We start from the raw sequence: 19,738 nt of genomic DNA on the forward strand, positions 1-19,738 counted from the left end.
AGGTAAGATCTATTCTCTTAGCAAATTTCAAGTATGCAATGCATCATTTTTAGCTATAGTCATTACCTTGAACATTAATTCCCCAGAAGTTATTCATCTTTTTTGTCTTTATTTTTTTATTGATAACTACTGTTTGTACATATTTATGAGATACACGTGATGTTTTGTTTCATGCTGAGAATGTGTGATAATCAAGTCAGATTTAGGGCATCCATCACTTCAAGTATTTACCATTTCTATGTCTTGGAAACATTTCAAGTTCTCCCTTCTAACTCTACTGAAATATACAATATTATAACCCTTTGAACACCCCCTCATTTCTCTCAGTCCCAATTGCCTGAAAACCAGTATTCTGTTTCTATGACTTTGACTTTTAAAAATTTTACATATTAGTTAGATGATACAGTGTTTGTCTTTATCTGGCTGATTCATTTCACTTAGCATAATGCCATCAACATTCATCCATGCTGTCGCAGATGACAAAATTTCCTTCTTTATGTGGCTGTGTAATATTACATACATACATATGCAAACACATCACATCCTCTTTATCACAATAGCCAAGGCATGGAGAACACCTAAGTGCCTTCATTATTTCAATATCTGCAAAGTTTATTTATTTGCAACATTAGCATCTCCTAGGAGCATACTGTCTCAACTCAAAGATCTGAATCTTCCCTCTAACTCTACAACCTACTCCTACTCTAGTATGCTCTATACTACCATAATATATAACTATGTCATCTTCTCAATGTTAACTTACATAATCTTAATGTTAAGTATTTTATATTTTATGCACGGCCTCATTTCTCTTTCTAATTTACTCCTTGTAGTCCTTTTCTCCCCCAACGTTTATTCCATCCCACAATCCATTGACCCTACCAACCTTCAGTGTCTGTCATCCCCATCATATTCTCTATTGCCTCCTTGTGTGAATTAGATTACACCTTTTACTTCTATAATCACTAATTGCATACACCCTTAAATCACTCTTTCCCCTCCATTGTCATAGCCTGATAAAGCTCAACCCTACTTTAATTCAACACCCTAGCTATTTCTGATGGGCATATGAGTAAATTACACTTGGTTTGAGATTGACACATATTATTGCAGGCTGAACTTACTTTAAATTCATGTTCACTAACTTCAAGGAGATGCTGTAGCGTATCAGTAATACTCTATTTTCCTCATACTCACTTGGATTACTATTTCATTAGACATTGCTGCTTATTTCACTTGAGTAACACAGCCATCAGAAGACACTTTCCAAATGATTCAACAACCACACATTCAAAGCAACCTATTCTATTTTTCCTTCTATTACAATTCATTTAACATCTGCCATCCTATCTAAGCTAACTCTTCTGCTTGTGCCCTATATCCCAACCCATTTCTACTACTATCTAAACTATTTTGAAGTTTCCTTAGTTGCCAGTTTATTAGCTTCTCTAATAATTGTCTGTATTTTTATCATCTTAACTCACGGAGTCCTTTTAAATCTCATGTTCTAATCCATTAACTCCTTCAAATATGAGTGTACCAAGTCTCAGTCGAAAACCTTCTCTTGTTCCTATCTGGGTTCAATGTGAGGTAATTTCATTGAGTTTCCTGTTGTATTTTTTATTTTTTTCTAAGCTAACCTCTTTTATTTATTTATTTATTTTACATTTAGAGACTACAAGTGCAGTTTTTTGTTTGTTTGCTTGTTTTTTGTTATTTTAACATGGGTATATTACATAGCGGTGAAGTCTGGGCTTTTAGTGTACCCATAACCCGAATAGTGAACATTTTACCCAATAGTTCATATTTCATTCTTACACCCTCTCCCACCATCCCACCTTTTAGAGTCTCCAATATCTATTATTTTGCCCTGTATGTCAATGTGTACCCATTGTCTAGTTCCCACTTATAAGCGAAAAGATTAGGTTTTTTACTTTCTGGTTCCGAGTCATTTCACTTATGATAATGGTCTCCAGTTCCATCCATGCTACTGCAAAGACATGATTTTATTATTTTGGGTGGCTAAGTTGTATTTCATGGTGTGTGTGTGTGTGTGTGTGTGTGTGTGTGTGCATATCATGTTTTTAATCCAGTCATCCATTGATGGACACTTAGGCTGATTCCATGACTTTGCTATTGTGAATTGTACTGTGATAAACATATGAGTGCAGGTGCTATTTTGATGTACTGATTCCTTTTCTTTTGGCTAGATATCCAGTAGTAGTATTGCTGGATAAAATGGTAGTTCTATTTTTAGCTCTTTGAGAAATCTTCATACTGTTTTCCATAGAGATGTACTAATTTATTTTTCTATCAACAGTGTGTAAGCATACCCTTCTCTCTGCATCCTTGCCAACATCTGTTGTTTCTTGACTTTTTAGTAATAACCATTCTGATTGGTGTAAAATGGCATCTCACTGTGGTTTTAATTTGTATTTATCTGATGATTAAAGATGTTGAGCATTTTTTATATGTTTGTTGACTGCTTTTATATCTTCTTTTAAAAAATATTTGTTCATGCCTTTTGCTGACTTTTTAGTGGGGTTATTTGATTTTTTCCTTGCAGAGGTGTTTGAGTTTCTTGTAGATTCTGAATACTAGCCTTTTGATGTATGTTTTCCTTGAAAATGTTTCTCCTATTCTATAGTTTGTCTGTTTACTCTGTTGACTTAAAATTATACTAAAAGGTTATAGTAACCAAAACAGCATGGTATTGATATATAAAAATAGACATATAGATTAATGAAACAGAATAGAGAACCACATACCTACAACAAATTGATCTTTGAAAAAGTCAACAAAAATATACATTGGGGAAAGAACATCCTATTCAATAAATAGTGCTGGGAAAAATAAATAATTATATGCAGAAGAATAAAACTAGACCCCTATCTTTTACCATATTCAAAAATTAACTCAAGTTAGATTAGAAACTTAAACATAAGACCTGTCATTTTAAAAATCCTAGAAAAAAAAACTAGGAGAGACTTTTCCAGACATTGGCCTAGGCAAAGAATTAATGACTAAGTTCTCAAAAGGAAATGCAACAAAACAAAAATAGACAAAAATTGAATATAATTAAACTAAAAGGTTTCTGCACAGCAAGTTTCCTGGTTTTAAATGTCATGTCTCTGGCACTGGCTTCCAAATTTATATATTTAGCCCTGATAGCTTCTCTAAAATGGAAACATACTTGATATCTACTTCAATATCTCTACTTGGCTCTATTAGGTGTCTTGTCTAACATGTTCAAAACCGACATCTTGTTTTCCACTCCTGCCAACCAGGCCCTTCTTTCTACAGATTTTTCCATTTTGGAAATGGTATTAGAAAACAGTTAAGGTTTATTTCCCAACCTTCCAATTGAGCAAACAACCTTAGAGTTACCCTTGACTTATTTCTGTTACCTCACATCTAATCCTTCAGCAAAAGATTGAACTATTCTTAGAAATATATTCCAGATCTGATCCTTAATTACCATCATCGCGAGTCATCTTGATGGCAGTGTCAGTCACCACCAACTCTGGGCTACATACTCATAGTAGCTTTCTAGCTGGTCTCCCTTCCCTTGGGAACATACACCAATGCTCTATTTAATAAAATTGAGTCAGAGTGATCATTTAAAGCAGTATCTGCCTACTGGAATGTAAGTTTCTAACGAAAAGAACTTTTTTTCTTTCTAATTTTTTTTGGCCTTTTTTATGGTTGCAGAAGAGTTTTACTTAGAGTAGGAAAGTTTCTGAAAAATATATAAATATTCCTTAAATTAAAGAAATTAGTCTTTTCATATCACCGCCCAAGTCAAGACCTTCCATTTCAATCAGTAAGATCCAAAATAATTATTATAAGCAAATTATATAATGAATCAAATAAATTAGTTAGAAAATATTCTATACATAGCATAGTAAAATAATTTACAAATACAGTCATGAATAAAACACATTCTTCTTGAATATCTCACAGTAGAGTAGAATTTCATAGTAATTCAAAATCATTTTCATAGAGTACTCAGCAATATTACAGAAATATTTGATTTTCTTTTAGTAGATAACTAATAATTGAGTGAGCAATAAAACTACTTGTATGGCTGAAGATTAACCATTTAAAATATGTGAGCAATCTAACTCAGTGGTTTGTAAAGAATTTCAGTATATTTACATGGAAAGTTTTCAGTTGTAAATAGCATAATCCTAACTCAAACAGACTAAACCAATGCAGGGAATTATTGGCTCATATTGTTAAACTGTCTATAGGTAGTTCTTTCTTCATAAATAATTTGATCATTGTTCTGGCTCTCCTTTTAATCCTTTCAGCTCTATATCTGTTTTGGCTTTGTCTCCTTGCTGGACTTCATGGTTGCAAAATGACCTCCAGTTGCGCAATTACATGCTGCAATACAGTTTCTTAGTGTTACTGTAGAGTGTGACTTTCATTTCCCTTTAAAACCTCTAGTAGGAGTTTCACTGTTAATCTTAAGTGCAGACTTTCTTCCAAATGGTTCAAGTATCAACATGCAAAAGTGCCAAATATACCTTGAAAAAATTTACCTTCTAGGGCCAAACAAGCAAGTAGGGGGTAAAAAAGTTATTTCACTTTTGTAGACAGAAAGCAGTAATGCTGGAGAAGAGTGAGAGGAATTCTCTAGGAATTCCTAGTATTTGGATGGCTAAACCACCACCCAAATAATGGTCAAGTATCCTTTTTAAAATATTTGTTTCTTTTTTTGCAGTTGCTGTATTTCACAAACTCCATTTTATTTTCAAATCATTTTCCAAAGTATTCACGTAAACAATCAAACCATTCTTCTATAATTTAAGAGAGTCACCAAAGTTGTATTCTATCTCTCTGATACCTCCAAGACATCAATTATTCCTTTTCCTTTCCTATCAGACTCTACTTGTGTGCTACCTGCTCCCAGCATTGCCCCTTTTGATACTTTACAACTCTTTCTGCTCATAATAATAACATTTTTATGCTAACTTCCCATAGACATCTAAAGCTTTCAGTCTTCTAGGTGGTAAGGAATTTTCTGATTTTTAACTACTGGAGAAAATTAATTTCTTTCTAACTGTATTGCTTTAAGTTACTAGGTACCAAATAAAAATTTCCATAACCAATGTTTCACTGTCTTTCTCAGGGAGGTAATTTTGTTTCAGTTTCTCTCTCATCTACCCATATAAATTTAGATCTATAGCATATGTTCAGGTAGGGAAACTAATATCATTATAATCACTCTATTCTTCTCCTTTCCACATTTGACTCCTTTTCACCTTAACACATTTTTTTTCTCCCAAATTCAGAAGAGTAAAACTTCAGTAGAAAAGAGTAGTTAAACTAGTTGGAAGGGATAAGACAATTTCCCTCATTGAAGCTGTTTAAGGCCAAGCTCATCTTGACTAATAGTTCTCAAAGTATGGTGTCTCCAGATCAGGACCATCAGCATCACTTACGACTTGATTGGAAATGTACATTTGCAATCCTCATCCCAGATCTATTAAATTATAAACACTAGAGACAAGGAACAACCATTTGTACTTTAGCTCTTCAAGAAGTTCTAATTTCAAAGTGTTAGAGTCACTGACCTAGGAAAACATACCTCATAAGTTAGTAACACACAGATAAATCCTTAACATAAAAGCATTGAAGTCAAGTCGTTTTTATTTTTATTATTATATTCACTGATATTCTTTGACTCATATGAGAAGAGAAAAATAGATTTCAAGATTAATTTCCTGTCATTTTTTTCAACTTCATACTTAATTAATATTTATTATATCTCCATTATTTCACCTGAGTCAGAGTTAGCAATTTTTTTTAATCAGTCAGTTTTATGTTTGGGGAGGAGATGTATTTGGTTTTTTTTTTTAAGTTGATCACTTTTCTAAGTACATTCACTAATCTACTAGCACATTGAGGCATAGAAATAGAATTGTAAATTAAAAGTAAATATTTTTAAAGGGATAACATTCAGGTTTATTGATGAATTAATATACGATTGAAGGCATGGAAAAATTTGACCGAATGGGTTAGAGTTTTCAATATCTTGATATAATGATAAGGTTTATTGTCACTTCTTTTGAAAAAGTCACATTTCAAAAGGTTAATTTAAAAAAAATCTTTAAATTTGGATTCCTTTGAAATAGATTAAAGTATCGTACAGTGTGAAGTGGATGCATATTCTAAGTTTCTTTTCAGTGTGTTCCAAGGCTATTCTGTACCCCACATGTTAATTTTCTGCCTTTATGAATATTCTAAAATTTTGAGGCTACTTACTGCTTTTCAATAATGCCCAACAGAATTTACTTTAAGCAGTCAGATAAAAGTCAGGCAAGTGTGAAGAGTATAAATTGTATTTCTTAATGATGTGAGAAAATGTCTATAAAGCTATTTAAAATTGACTAAATTATACGCCCAGATATTTGGGTCACTTCTGCCACTTATAAATGAGTAATCTGTGGCAAATTATTACTTAAAGAAAGAATGAATTCCTAAAAGTCTGCCTAAAGACCCTAACTAATATCTATCTGCTGAGGTTTGTGAAATACAGGAAGAAATATTCTATTATTTTAAAATATTTCAATGTTATATATGTATAACAGAAATAATACTATGGAGACATATATCTCTCTTTTCCTTCTAGACCTTCAATTATTATTTGATTATATTAAAACCTCCATTATGAAACAAAATATTTTTTTAATAACCGTATACCTAAATTATGCTTGAGAATTTCTCAAATATTTATTTTAAATTAATACCACAACAATTAACCCAAAACATGCAAAAAAATTTACTTTAACTTCAAACAGAATATTATATACCATTAAGTAAAAGTTAGGATTAAAACCAGAACATCATTATATTTTTGTTCACGTGATTTAAAAACCATGTATTTTGTATTAAAAATAAACAGAAAATTAGTTATACCTGCAAGGATAATCTTTCTCACATTTCTTACATGTAGCGTTATTCCTCAAAGGAAATGACTCACATGATGTTTGAATGCTCTTACAAGGCAAATCTGTAAATATTGGTGAACAGATGCACATAACATCCTAGGAAAGATTAAAAAAATATTTTTACAAAGTATTTTGGATATTTCAAAGGTAATGAATGGGTTCTTACCTGGAGAAGGGTTAAAATTATTTTCATGAACTTGGAGTAGAAATTATCTGTCAGCAATGTGGCAGATTCTATTTTCCAAAATGTCACAACACCATCTCCCATCTCACACACTCTTATTGCTATGTGAAATCAAAGCTCCTCTATTAAGAGTTAGCAACTATATTGCCTTCCTCTTGAATGTAAGCAAGATTGTGATCATGTAGACAATGATGCTTTAAAGGCCATATAGATTCTATCTAATTATCTTAGAATGCTTGCTCTTTGAACCCAGCCACCATGCTCTCAGGAAGCGCAGGCCACACGGAGAAATGATGTTTAGGATTGTGGCTAATAGGCCCAGTTCTGGGCCAAGCTAACAGCCAACATTTACTACCAGACATATGAATAAGAAAACCTTCAAGATGAAGTCCAAGTCTAGACACTTTCCGATGGCAACCTCAGAGGGACTCTACACAATATCCTAGCTGAGACAAGTCAGCTCACAGTACCATAAGAGATAATAATAAAATAATTATTTTAAGCCACCAAGTTTTGGGGTGACTATGCATAGAAAATAAACCATTGGCACCTGAAACAAGTCCATGCATCCATGGGCAGGTAAAAATAAAATGAAATTAAATTTGCTGGGCAAAAGTTAATTTCACCTGCATTCAAAATACAACCTAGTCATCATACTTCTTCCTCTTGCTGTCCTCCTTATTTTTTCCTCTCTTTTTTCTTTATTGTCATTATCATCATCATCATTACCATCATTTTCATTATCATATTTATCTGAACAACAAGATTTATTAAGATTCCAAGGTAAAAAGCCCGTATACTTAAAATTGATTATTTTGTTTTATTCTCATGGAATCCAATTAAAATTTATTTAATTTAACCCAAAACTAACGTTGAAAGAGGTATATAGCTTGCCCAACCTCATACATGGTAGCAGTACAAATGATAACATGTACAATCTTCCAAGTAATTTATCTACAAAATAATTCTTCTAATGAATAATAGAGAACATTAAATAATGAGAATATTAAATAGAGAATATAAATAATGAATAATAGAGAAGCAAAATAGAATTAAAGTACTTCTATGAATTAATAGTTAAGCATACATCCATTAAAAGTCGCTTCTTATATTAATATTCTTTTAACTAGTAAAGTTATAGAATGTGTTCAATTGTTCATTATTGTCAACTTTAAAAGCAAAACATTTTAAACGATACTATTAATAGTTCTTGATAGATTATTGTATTAGTTTTCTATTTATATAACAACTTTTTATTTAAATAGCAAATTCTTACAAACTTAGTAGCTTGAAGCAACAACAACAACAAAAAATCATTATCTTAGAGTTCCAGAGGTCATAAGTCTGAAAAGTTTCAGAAGGCTAAAACCAAGATGTCTGCTGTGTCCCTTCTGTACGCTCTACAGGAAAATGTTCCCCTGACTTTTCTAGCTTATTCTAGAGGATGCATTCATTTTTTCATTTATGGTCCCTTCCTCCATCTTTAAAACCAGCCTCATTACATCATCAAATCCCCCTTTGACTCTGATTCTTCCATCTCTCTCTTCCACTTTGAAGGACCCTTGTGATTACACTGGATCCACCCAAATAATCCAAGATAACATCAGCTGATTAGCAGCCTTTATTCCATCTGCAATCTTAATTTCCTCTTGCTGGGTAACATAACACATGCACATATTCCCAGGATTAGTGCATGGACATATTTATTTATTTTATTTTTATTTTTTGGTGAAGGATGAGGGGCATACATAGTCTGCTTACTACAATAATAGTTTCCTTGATTTTTAGAAGAAGCATGTATTATTGCTCTTTGCCCTCGTATCTCCAAATATTTGGGTCTAGTATATGGTACATTGGTAACAAATCTTTGCATATTGTAGAAGAAATTTCAGGTGGAGTAAAAAATGTTCTTCTATAAACTTTTATCTGTGTGTTATGTTCTATATAATGTAACTAATTCTTCTCAGCAAAAGTTCAGCAATTTTTTTTGATAAAATGGACAATTCTCCAGGGGAAAAAAAAATTCCTTTTCAGAGTGTTAGTAACAAAAAGTTTAGGAGGTTGGAAAAATAATCTCTTAAGGTTCTTTAAAGAATAAATGACAAATATGAATCTAAAATGAAAAGACAGTAATTTGTGAGAAGAGCTAATGAAATATTTCCTACTCTTATTTATTTAAATGTTAAATTGAAAAGTTAAAGTATAACTATATTGAATGACTAAAAGATGAAAAAAAGCAATAAGTAAAAATGAAGAGTGTACAAATTTATGTTCTTTTAAAAGGGAAAATACTGATGGAAGAGCAAAGTTTTTTCCTATATAAATGGGAACAATTAAAATAAGTAGACCGTTCTTGTTCGTCTGAGTTTAACAATTAAACTACCTTAATAAGGATTATAATTATTTATTCTTTCCAAATTGCTTGGTAATAGTAAAAAAAATTTAAAACCACTCACTTATATGTTAGATTGAGACTTACATTTGATATTTTGATGCAGTCAGTACCATTCTGACATGGTACTAATGAAAACTCACTGACATCAGTTTCACCATTTTGGCTGGAAGATCCTTTTGGGCATTCATAAGTATGAGCAGAATTGCTATTTGGGCAAATTCCTCTTTTCCAAAAAAGCAGAGAAACACAAGGTTTTGCTGACACCTCACAGAACGGACCTTAAAAAAATCACACACAAGAAAGAAAAAAAAAGAAAAGAAAAGGAAGGAAGGAAAGAAGAAATGAGCATAGATATGTAGCAAAACATTCTAGAAAATTTCTCTAGAGTTTATGAAATATTTTTATTTAACAAATGTATTGCAGTGTAAGTTATATATTATAAAATTATTCACTGCAATTCTACAGTAACTTTTGCAAATGTATAGAGCTACTCAAGCATCATCACAATACAGTTTTAGCACAATTCCATTACCCAAAGAAGAGCTCTTTTGTAGTCAATCTTTGTACCCAAGCCCAGTTCCAGGCATTTCATTAGAAAGGGATGATGGAGTATGTGGTCTTTTGCGACTGGCTTCTTTTGCATAGCAATTTTTTTTTAAAGAATTTTCATGTTGTATCATGTATCAGTAGTTGGTACTTTATATTGCTAAAGAGTAATTCACAATATATACATTTTGTTAATCCATTCTTCCTTCAGTGGACATCTGTTTTCAGTTTTTGGTTCTCATGAATCATGAATTCATATACAATTATTCGAGGGAATATACTTTTTTTATATTTCTTGAAAAGAATCCCAGGAGCGGAATTGCTGGATTTTATGGAAAATTCATGTTTAATATTTTAGGAAACTGCTAAACTGTTTTCCAAAGTAGCTGTGCCATTTTAACATTCCCACCAGTGATGTGTCAGATTTATGTTTCTCCACATTTCTTGCCAACATTTGATATTGTCCGTTTTCTTTATTATAGTCATTCTAGTAAATGTACAATGGTATCTCACTGAGGCTTCAATTTTCATTCACTAATGACTAATTATTTTTAGCATCTTCTGGTATGTGTATTAATCATTTGTATATCTTCAAAAATGAAATGTCTTTTTAAATCTATTAACTATTTTTAAATTGTGTTATCAGCTTTCTTATGATTGAGAGCATTTTTTGAGTGAGTTCTTTGTATATATTGAATAAAAGTCCTTTATGATATACGTGATTTGGCTTTCCATTTTCTCACTTGTTGACATTTGGATAGCAAAAGTTTTTATTTCATGAAATCCAATTTTTCTACTTTTCCTTTAATTAAGTCCATTTTGTCATTTTTATATCATATATTTTGGTATCATATAATTGGTGCCTAATAATATTTTGCCTAACCCAAGGTCATGAAGACATTTTAATATATTTTATAATTTTAGCTCCTATGTTTAGATTCCTAATCCATTTGAGTTTATTTTTTATATGGTGTGGGATAATGATTTAGCTTATATGTTTCACGTATACACATACAATTGTTATGACACTTTTTTCTTTTAAGACTGTCCTTCCCTCATTTCTTTGGTTGTTTGTTTAAAAACTGTTAAAACTGACCTATTATATGCCTTTTTATGTGCAATAAAGTTGCACATAGATATGCAAGAAAGTTGATTTCTGGCATATCTATTTTTTTTCCTGATTTATATGCCTTTTTATGTGCAATAACCCATTGACCAGATAAATACATAATGCATATAGCTATATAGTAGGTTTTGAAATTGGGTAGTCATTCAACCTTTCCTTCTTTTTTTCCAAAAATAATTTTGGCTATGCTATGGATTCTTTTTATAGTTTCCTATAAATTTTTCTATGAGCTTGTCAATTTCTACACAGAAGCCTGCTGGAATATTATAGGAATTTTATTAAATCAATAGATAAAATTGGGAAAAATTTCCATCCCAACAAGATTGAATTCCAATCGATGAATATGCAATGTATCTCCATTTCTTTGGCTATTCTTGCATTTCTCTCAGCATTGTTGCATAGCTTTATGTTAAAGTCTTGCATTTATTTGTTAAATTCATATCTAAGCATTTTGAAGGTCATGTAACTAGAATTGCTTTCTTAATTTTATTTTTGAATTTTATTTTTATTCATTTATTTTATTCAGTCATAGTCTCGCTGTGTTGCCCAGGCTGGAGTGCAGTGGCATGATCTCAGCTCATCACAACCTCTGCCTCCTGCATTCAAGTGATTCTCCTGCCTCAGCCTCCCAAGTAGCTGGGACTACGGGCATGCATCACCATGCCCAGATAATTTCTGTATTTTTAGTAGAGATGGGGTTTCATTATGTTGGCCAGGCTGGTCTCGAACTCCTGACCTCATGATCTGCCCGCCTCAGCCTCCCAAAGTGCTGGGATTACAGGCGTGAGCCACTATGCCCGGCCTTGAAGTATTGTTTTTAATATACAGAAAGGCAAATTACTTGTGTATATTAGCTTGTAGTCTGAAAACTGTATAAACCCATTTACTAGTGCTAGTAGTCCTTTGGGGGGATTCCTTAGGATTTTCTACATATTAGATCATGTCATTTGTGAATAAAGACAGTTTTACTGCTTTCCTTTCAACTAATATGTCCGTGTGTGTGTGTGTGTGTGTATGTCTAACAAATAGCCTGGAACGTCCTATGTTCCAGTGTTAAATAGAAATGGTGAAAGTAGATATCATAGTCTTGTTCCCAATTCTTCCAAGAAAAGCTGTCAGCCTGACACCTTTAGTGTGGTGTTCCCTGGACATTTGTCATAGATGCTTTTTATCAGGCTGAGGGATTGTGTTTCTATTTCTAATTTGTTGAGAGTTTTTATAATGAATAGGTGTTAGATTTTGTGATATGTTTTTCCTGCAACTATTGAGATGATTATGTAGGCTTTGTCCTTTATTATATTAATATGGTATATTACATTAATTGACTTTCAGATATCAAACTTATCTTGAATCCTGGGGAAAAATCGTACTTTATCAGGATAGAAAAAAATATGTTTATATGTGATTGGATTCAATTTGCTTATATTTTGGTGTATATTTTCTATCTTTATTCATAAGTGATATTGGTCTTTAGTTTTCTTGTGGCAGCTTTGTCTTTGGTTTTGGTATGAGGGTAATACTGGCCTGATAGCATGACTTCAAAAGTGTTCCTTTCTCTTCTCTTTTTTCCTTTTCTCTTCTTTTAAGAGATTAGTGCCAGTTATCGAGGATTGGTACTAATCTCTTAAATATCTGGCAGGTCTATATGAATTTTCCATTTCTTCTTGAGTCACTGTTAGTAATTTACATATATTTAAGAATTTATTCATTTCCTCTAAGTCGTCACATTTGTTGGCCTAATGTTGTTCGTAATATCTCCTTATAATCTTTTAAATTTTGAGTGGTCATTAATGAGTCCTCACTTCCAATGCTTATTTTATTTACTTGTGTCTTTCCTTGTATTTTTTCCTTGTTCATTCCGACTAAAGATTTGTCCATTTTGTTTTCCTCAAAAATCAATTTTTTTGTTTCATTGATTTTCTCTAAGCAGTTTTAATGATTTCTGTGCAAATCTTACTGTCCTCTTTTGTTTGTATGCTTTGCATTTAATGTGTTTTTTTTTCCATTTATTTAAGGCTGAAGCTTAAAATATTGATTTGAGAGTTCTTTTTCTGGTGTAGAAACTTGGAACTACAAGCACTGTTATAAGTACTTAAGCACAGTATAAGCACTGTCTTAGCTAAGCACTGTCTTAGCTACATTTCATAATTTTTCATATGGTTCCATGTTATTTTTTTCTTATTTACTCTCAGGTTATTTCAGAAATATGTTTTTTATAATAATTTCCAGATATGTGAAGATTTCTAGAAACAATTCTGTTGTTAATTTCTAATTAGTTTTGTGAGGGTTGAGGAACATATATGATATGATTTGTATTCCTTTAGATTTATTAAGACTAATTTTCTTGCCATGCCTATTTGTCGATACACTATCAACAGCAGAGTTGTACAGTGAGGTTTGGCACTTGAAGGGATGTGAAAGCAAGTGCCTCTTTAAACTTGATTTCCTAGGCAAGTCACTTGCCTCCCCTTAGTCCCCACCCTATTAAGATTAAGCAAATAGAGTTAACAAACTACTATTATTAAGGCCCAAGCCTGGGGTACCCACTGCAGCTTGTATAGAACCTGGATCAGCAGGTGTTTCACTTCACAGTTAACAAATAATTGTCAATCTGTTCAATGTGCTGTCATTAGGCACACCATAGTGACATTAAAACGTAACTGCAGTAGTAGGCTGACAGGTCTTGCCATCTCTGTGAACTTCTAGATTTTGAAAACAAATTTTATTCTTTCACTCCTCTTACCTTGAGTAAGGCTTTGGACAATTGATACGTTAGAAAAAACTGAAAAGGGAGATATCTGACTCCTAGCTAAAAATGATATATGTGGACTTTGAAAATTAAGGTATTTGTACTTCAAGTTTATAACCATTTTCATCCAAATCACTATATAGTGCAAGAGTTTTTAGTAAACAACATATTTATTGAAAATTTTCTTATATCCAACTCATTTATTACTATGTGAAGAGGAGCATCAAGAAATACTTATCTACAAAATATTAAGTTACTTAGTGACAACTTACTAGCCAGAAAACACTGCTTAGATTATATAATATTAATTCATTTGGATTTTGGATTGTGTCAGTTTCTAAAACAGACAGTCATAAAGGCTGTATAAAATGTTCAGTGACCACACCATTGACATTATTATTTGAAAACAACTCAACCTTTAATTTGTGGATATTTATTAATATATAAGCATTTATTTTGATCATACAAAGAGTAAATATGTATTTCTCCATGTTATGATACATTAACATAATGTTTTCCTTTTAAATAATCAAATATTGATGATATTTGATTAGATATTTAGTGGTACTTAATTAGACATAAATATTACTTGAAATTATAGTAAAACATTGTTTGAATGATACTACCTTATAAGTATGTAATTCTTGGCATTTCCATAGTGCTTACATCCATAAAGATTTGATAAAATTCTTAAAACAAAACCTGAAATTTATAGAGGTCTATTCTTACCCAGTTTTATTTTAGTTGACACATTGTAATGGTACATATTTATTGAGTATAATTTGACATTTTGAAACATATCCATGTGGTATAATGATCCAATCAGGATAGTTAGTATATCTATCACCTCATGCCTTTATCATTTATTCGTGGCAAGAACATTCAAAACCATCTCTTCTAGCCCTTTTGTAATATATAGCACCTTACTTAAGCATAGTCACTCTGTGCAATCAAACAGCAAAACTTCTTCTTCTTATCTCATTGTACTTTGTACCTGTTGACCAACCTCTGTTCATTTTCCCTCTCCCCTCCCCTCCCCAGTCTCTAGTAACCACTGTCCTACTTCTATGATACTAGCTTTTTTTTTTTTCTTTTTTTAGATTTCACTTATGAGTGAGATCATGAAGTTTTTGCAGTTTTTGTGTTTCTGTGTCCGGCCTATTTCAATTAACATGATGTATATCTCCAAAAGGAATTGAAGTCAGTATACCAAAGAGATATTTTTACCCCCTGTTTATTGCAGCATGATTTATAATAGCCAAAAAATGGAATCAACCTAAGTGTTCAACAATGGAAGAATGGATAAAGAAAGTGTTAACTATATACACAATAGTATACCATTCAGCCATATAAAATAATTAAATTCTGCTATTTGTGAGAAGGATGGAAATGGTGGATATTATGTTAAGTAAAATAAATGAGTTTTATATTTTCATTTTATTTTATTTAAAAGAAACTAATTTTTCTAGATGTTAAGCAATTTGCCACATGTCACACATCTGGTTAATTAATGGAAGATTGATAATTTTAAAAACTGCATACCACCTAATCCCATAATAATTCCATGCTCTTTTCACAGCAATACATGCCCAGATTAATTCTGTACAAAAAATAGAAGACTCAAATACCATTTGATTGTTAGTACTAGACCAATATTTCTACTCTCAGATAAAATGTTGTTCAACATCATATGTTGAATATAAAAATATACAAAAACAAATGCATTTTATTTGGCTTCTTCCAGAAACAAACAAAATTCTCCCAATGTATAAATATATCCTGTGTGTATATTTGTCATGGCAGTTTCCAAACTAATCCATTGGGTAACATAGTAAACAGTGAAATGTGTGATTTTTCACATTTCATTTTGAAATAGTAATAGATTCATAGAAAATTACAAAGTTAATACCAGGAAATCCTGAGTATGTTTACATCTTACATAACTATAACACTATATCAAGCTAGAAAATTGGCATTAGCATAATATTTGGGTATAGTTCTATGTCATTTCATCACATGTGTAGATTGAGGTAATCACCACTATAAAAATGTGAACCATTCCATGATCACAAAGATCTCTCTCATGCTACCCCGTTATAGTCTTACCCACTTCTCTGCCCTCTACCATTTCCTGATCACTGACAACCATCGATTTTCTCCATCTCTATAGTTGAACTATTTTGATAATGTTCTTTAAATGAAACCATACAATATGTAACTTTTTGGAATTGTCTTTTTTGTCCCTCTTGTTATAATGCCCTTGAGATACATTAAAGCTCTTATGTGTACCAATAGGTCTTTTTTTTTTTTTTGGTTAATTGGTAAATAGTAGTATCTGGTATGAATGTACCACAGTTTGTTTAACCATTCACTTATTGAAGGACACTTTTATTGTTTCCAGTTTTTCACTATTACAAATTGCTAGGGACTGAAAATTTGTGTCCCCCACATATTATGTTGAAACCTAATCCTCAATACAATAGACTTGGGGTGGGAATTTTGGGATGTAATTAGATTATGACAGTGGAGCTCTCGTGTATAAGATTAGTACCTTATAATAATCAGATAGCTTGCTCTCCCTCTCTCAGCTCTTTACCATGTGAGGATACAACAAAAAGACAGTCATTGACAAACCATGAAGTGTGCCTCACCAGGCAACAGATCTTCTGCGACCTTGATCTCTATTGCCCAGCCTTCAGGACTGTGATAAATAAATGTTTAAGCCACTTAATCTGTGTTAATTTGTTATAGTAGCCTAAACTGACTAAGACACAAATAAAGCTACCACGAATATTAATATATAGGCTTTAGTGTGAAAGTAAATTTTTATCCTACTAGGATTTGCTGGGTCATATGTTTAAGGCATGTATAGTTTTTAAAGAAACTGTCAAATTGTTTTCCAAAGTGGCTGTACTAGTTTACATTTTCCACAGCAATGTATAAGAGATTTAGTTACTCCTCATATGCACCAGCATTTCGTGTTATCATTTTTTTATTTTAGCTATTTTAATAGGTATGTAGCAACATATTATTGTGGCCTTAATTTGCATTTATCTCATGGTCAGTGACATTGAACATCTTTTCATGTACTTATTTGCTATCCTTATAGCTTCTTCAGTGAATTTTCTCCTTGTATTTTTTGTCTATTATTTATCGAGATTTTTGGATTTTCATGGTATTGAGTTTTGAGATGGCTTTCTGTCATCTATATATGAGTCCTTTGTCATACATGTGGTTTGCAAGCCTATCATTTGTCTTTTAATTGCAAGCCTATCATGTGTCTTTCTTAACATGGTATTTCTGGAAAAAAATAGTTTACTTTTATGAACACTGATTTATCTATTTAGTTTTTATTTTATGAGTTGTGCTTTCAGTGCCATATCTAAGAGCTCTAGCAGTGATCCATTCTCATAAGCTTGACCCCAAGATTTCAAAATGGGGAGGACTGCTTTTTCTGAGGTGAAAGCATTTTGTTGTGCACATTTTAAGATGTGATTTTCTGTGCCTTGGCTTTTTAATTTACCTGATCCCATCACTTCTCAATTTCCTCAGAATTCCAGAATAAAAAGTCTGATAATGGTCTCCATGTTATGCTTCAGAAACTCCATATTTGTTTATTTTAATGGAATGTTTGATGAAAAGAAAATGATCATATATGCTTAGACCCCCAAATTAAGATATCAGACTTTTTCTTATGTAAAATATTCTTCATCACAGCTATGAAGCAATTAAAATAATACTTTAATTAATTTAGAATAATGTGTCTATTGACACTGATTATATGTCAAGAAATATTCTATATACTTGGATTATAGCAATGTACAAAATAGATTTTGACCTCATGAAGTCATGAATTTACAAGGAAATAGAACACATTTAATATACATATAATCAATTAATTATATAGTATGTTTACTAGTAATAAATGATGTTAAGAAAAATAAATCAGTAAAAGGATTTCTAAGAAGAGTTCTTAAGAGCGGGGGCACATTGTGCAGCCTCAAAGATGCAAGGAATACCTAAGATTTATAGAAATAATGGAATGAGTCCTGTGGATAGGTTAAGAGCAAAGTGGGCCAGGTGCTGTGGCTCACACCTATAATCCCAGCACTTTGGGAGGCTGAGGCGCACTGATCATGAGGTCAGGAGTTCGAGACCAGCCTGGCCAAGATGGTGAAACCCGTCTCTACTAAAATACAAAAATTAGCCAGACATGGTGGCAGGCACCTGTAACCCCAGCTACTCGGAAGGCTGAGGCAGGAGAATTGCTCGAACCCAGGAGGCAGAGCTTGCAGTGAGCCGAGATTGCACCACTGCACTCCAGTCTGGGCGACAGAGGGAGGCTTTGTCTTAAAAAAAAAAGGGAATAATGTGAACACCAACTTCCCTCATCTTGTTGTATTTACATTTTTCAGTTCAGATAATGCTCTAAAATAATATATTATATAAGGATTTGTGTACATAATTTGTTGCCTTCATTTAAATATAAGCTCTACTTGGGCAGGTAATTCTGTTTGTTTTGTTGGCTGATTTATTACAAGCAAATAGAATGCTGCTACCCCACAATAGATTCTCAATAAATATTTGGTGAAAAAACAAGTAAATGAATAAATAAAGAGCATATCAACAGAGAAAACAGCAAATGCAAAGACTTTGAGTTGAGAGCATGCTTAGGTATTCAAGAAACAGAACGAAAGCTAAGAGACTGAGTCAACAATTGTACGGGTATGGAGATGAGCTCAGAGGAGGATGTAATAAACTATTTCAGGAATTCTGGCATTTACTGCTTTTAGATTCTATGGAAAGATTATGGAGCATTTTGTTCTAAATAGTGGCATGATTTCACATTTTCAAAATATTTCTTCACAAGTAGCCTGTAGATGTCCAAGAAGGAAAGCAGAGAGACAAGATTTTAGACTACTGCAGTATTGCAGTAATGGAATTATAGAGACTGGATTAGGATGCTAGTGAAGAAGACAGTGAGAAAAAAATCATGCTCTAAATATATTTTGAAAGTACAGTCATCTACATTTGTTGATGGATTTAAAGTGAAGGAAAAGGAAAAGGAAGATTTAATCTTTTTTTTTTTATGTAAGTAACCAGAAAGAAAGGATTAATCTTTTCTAAGATAGGGAAAAAGAATTTAAGGGAAGAAATCAGAATCACTTTTAGATATGTTAATTTCAAGATATTTATTACACATCCAAGTGAGGTTGGTTTATAGGCAGTTAATTAGAGTGATCTGCAGTTTCCGGGGTGAGGTCATAAGTGAAGATAAATATTTGAGATTTGCCTGTATGAGGATAGTATTTAAAGCCAAGAGAACAGGTATGATCCTTCAGGGAAAAAATGGAGAGAGAGATGACAACACTGATATTTAATGTTACTATAGCAGAGTTGTGCTATCAGTGTATAGAATGTGCACTTCAATGTATAGAAAATATAAAGATGGGAAGGTACCTGAAAAGTTATTAAGAAAGAACAACCAAGGAAGGGGGAATGTAGGAGAAACAAGAGTGTGATGTTTTAAAAAACACAAAATTTGTCAAATACTGCAAGTGATTTATAAAAGATGAAGAATTAGACTGAATTAATTAAAGATTAAATTTAGCAATGGCGATTTAATAAACATTAGTAGAACTGTTTCTATGTTATAGTGGGGATAAACATTAGTTGCATAGGTTCAAGAGGAAATGAGAAGAATAAAAATGGAAAGAGGTAGTATATAATTCCTGGCAATTCAAAGGATGGTCCCTGAACCAGTAGAATCAAGATTTCA

General features: G+C 32.2%; 1 pseudogene; it reads right to left on the reverse strand.

The window, feature by feature from the left end:
• The window catches only part of LOC115933211 (protein eyes shut homolog), a 182,048-nt pseudogene that overhangs the window by 61,015 nt on the left and 101,295 nt on the right, over window positions 1-19,738 (reverse strand).

The sequence above is a fragment of the Gorilla gorilla genome, chromosome 5, assembly GCF_029281585.2.
Source record: "Gorilla gorilla gorilla isolate KB3781 chromosome 5, NHGRI_mGorGor1-v2.1_pri, whole genome shotgun sequence".
NCBI classification, from domain to species: domain Eukaryota; kingdom Metazoa; phylum Chordata; class Mammalia; order Primates; family Hominidae; genus Gorilla; species Gorilla gorilla.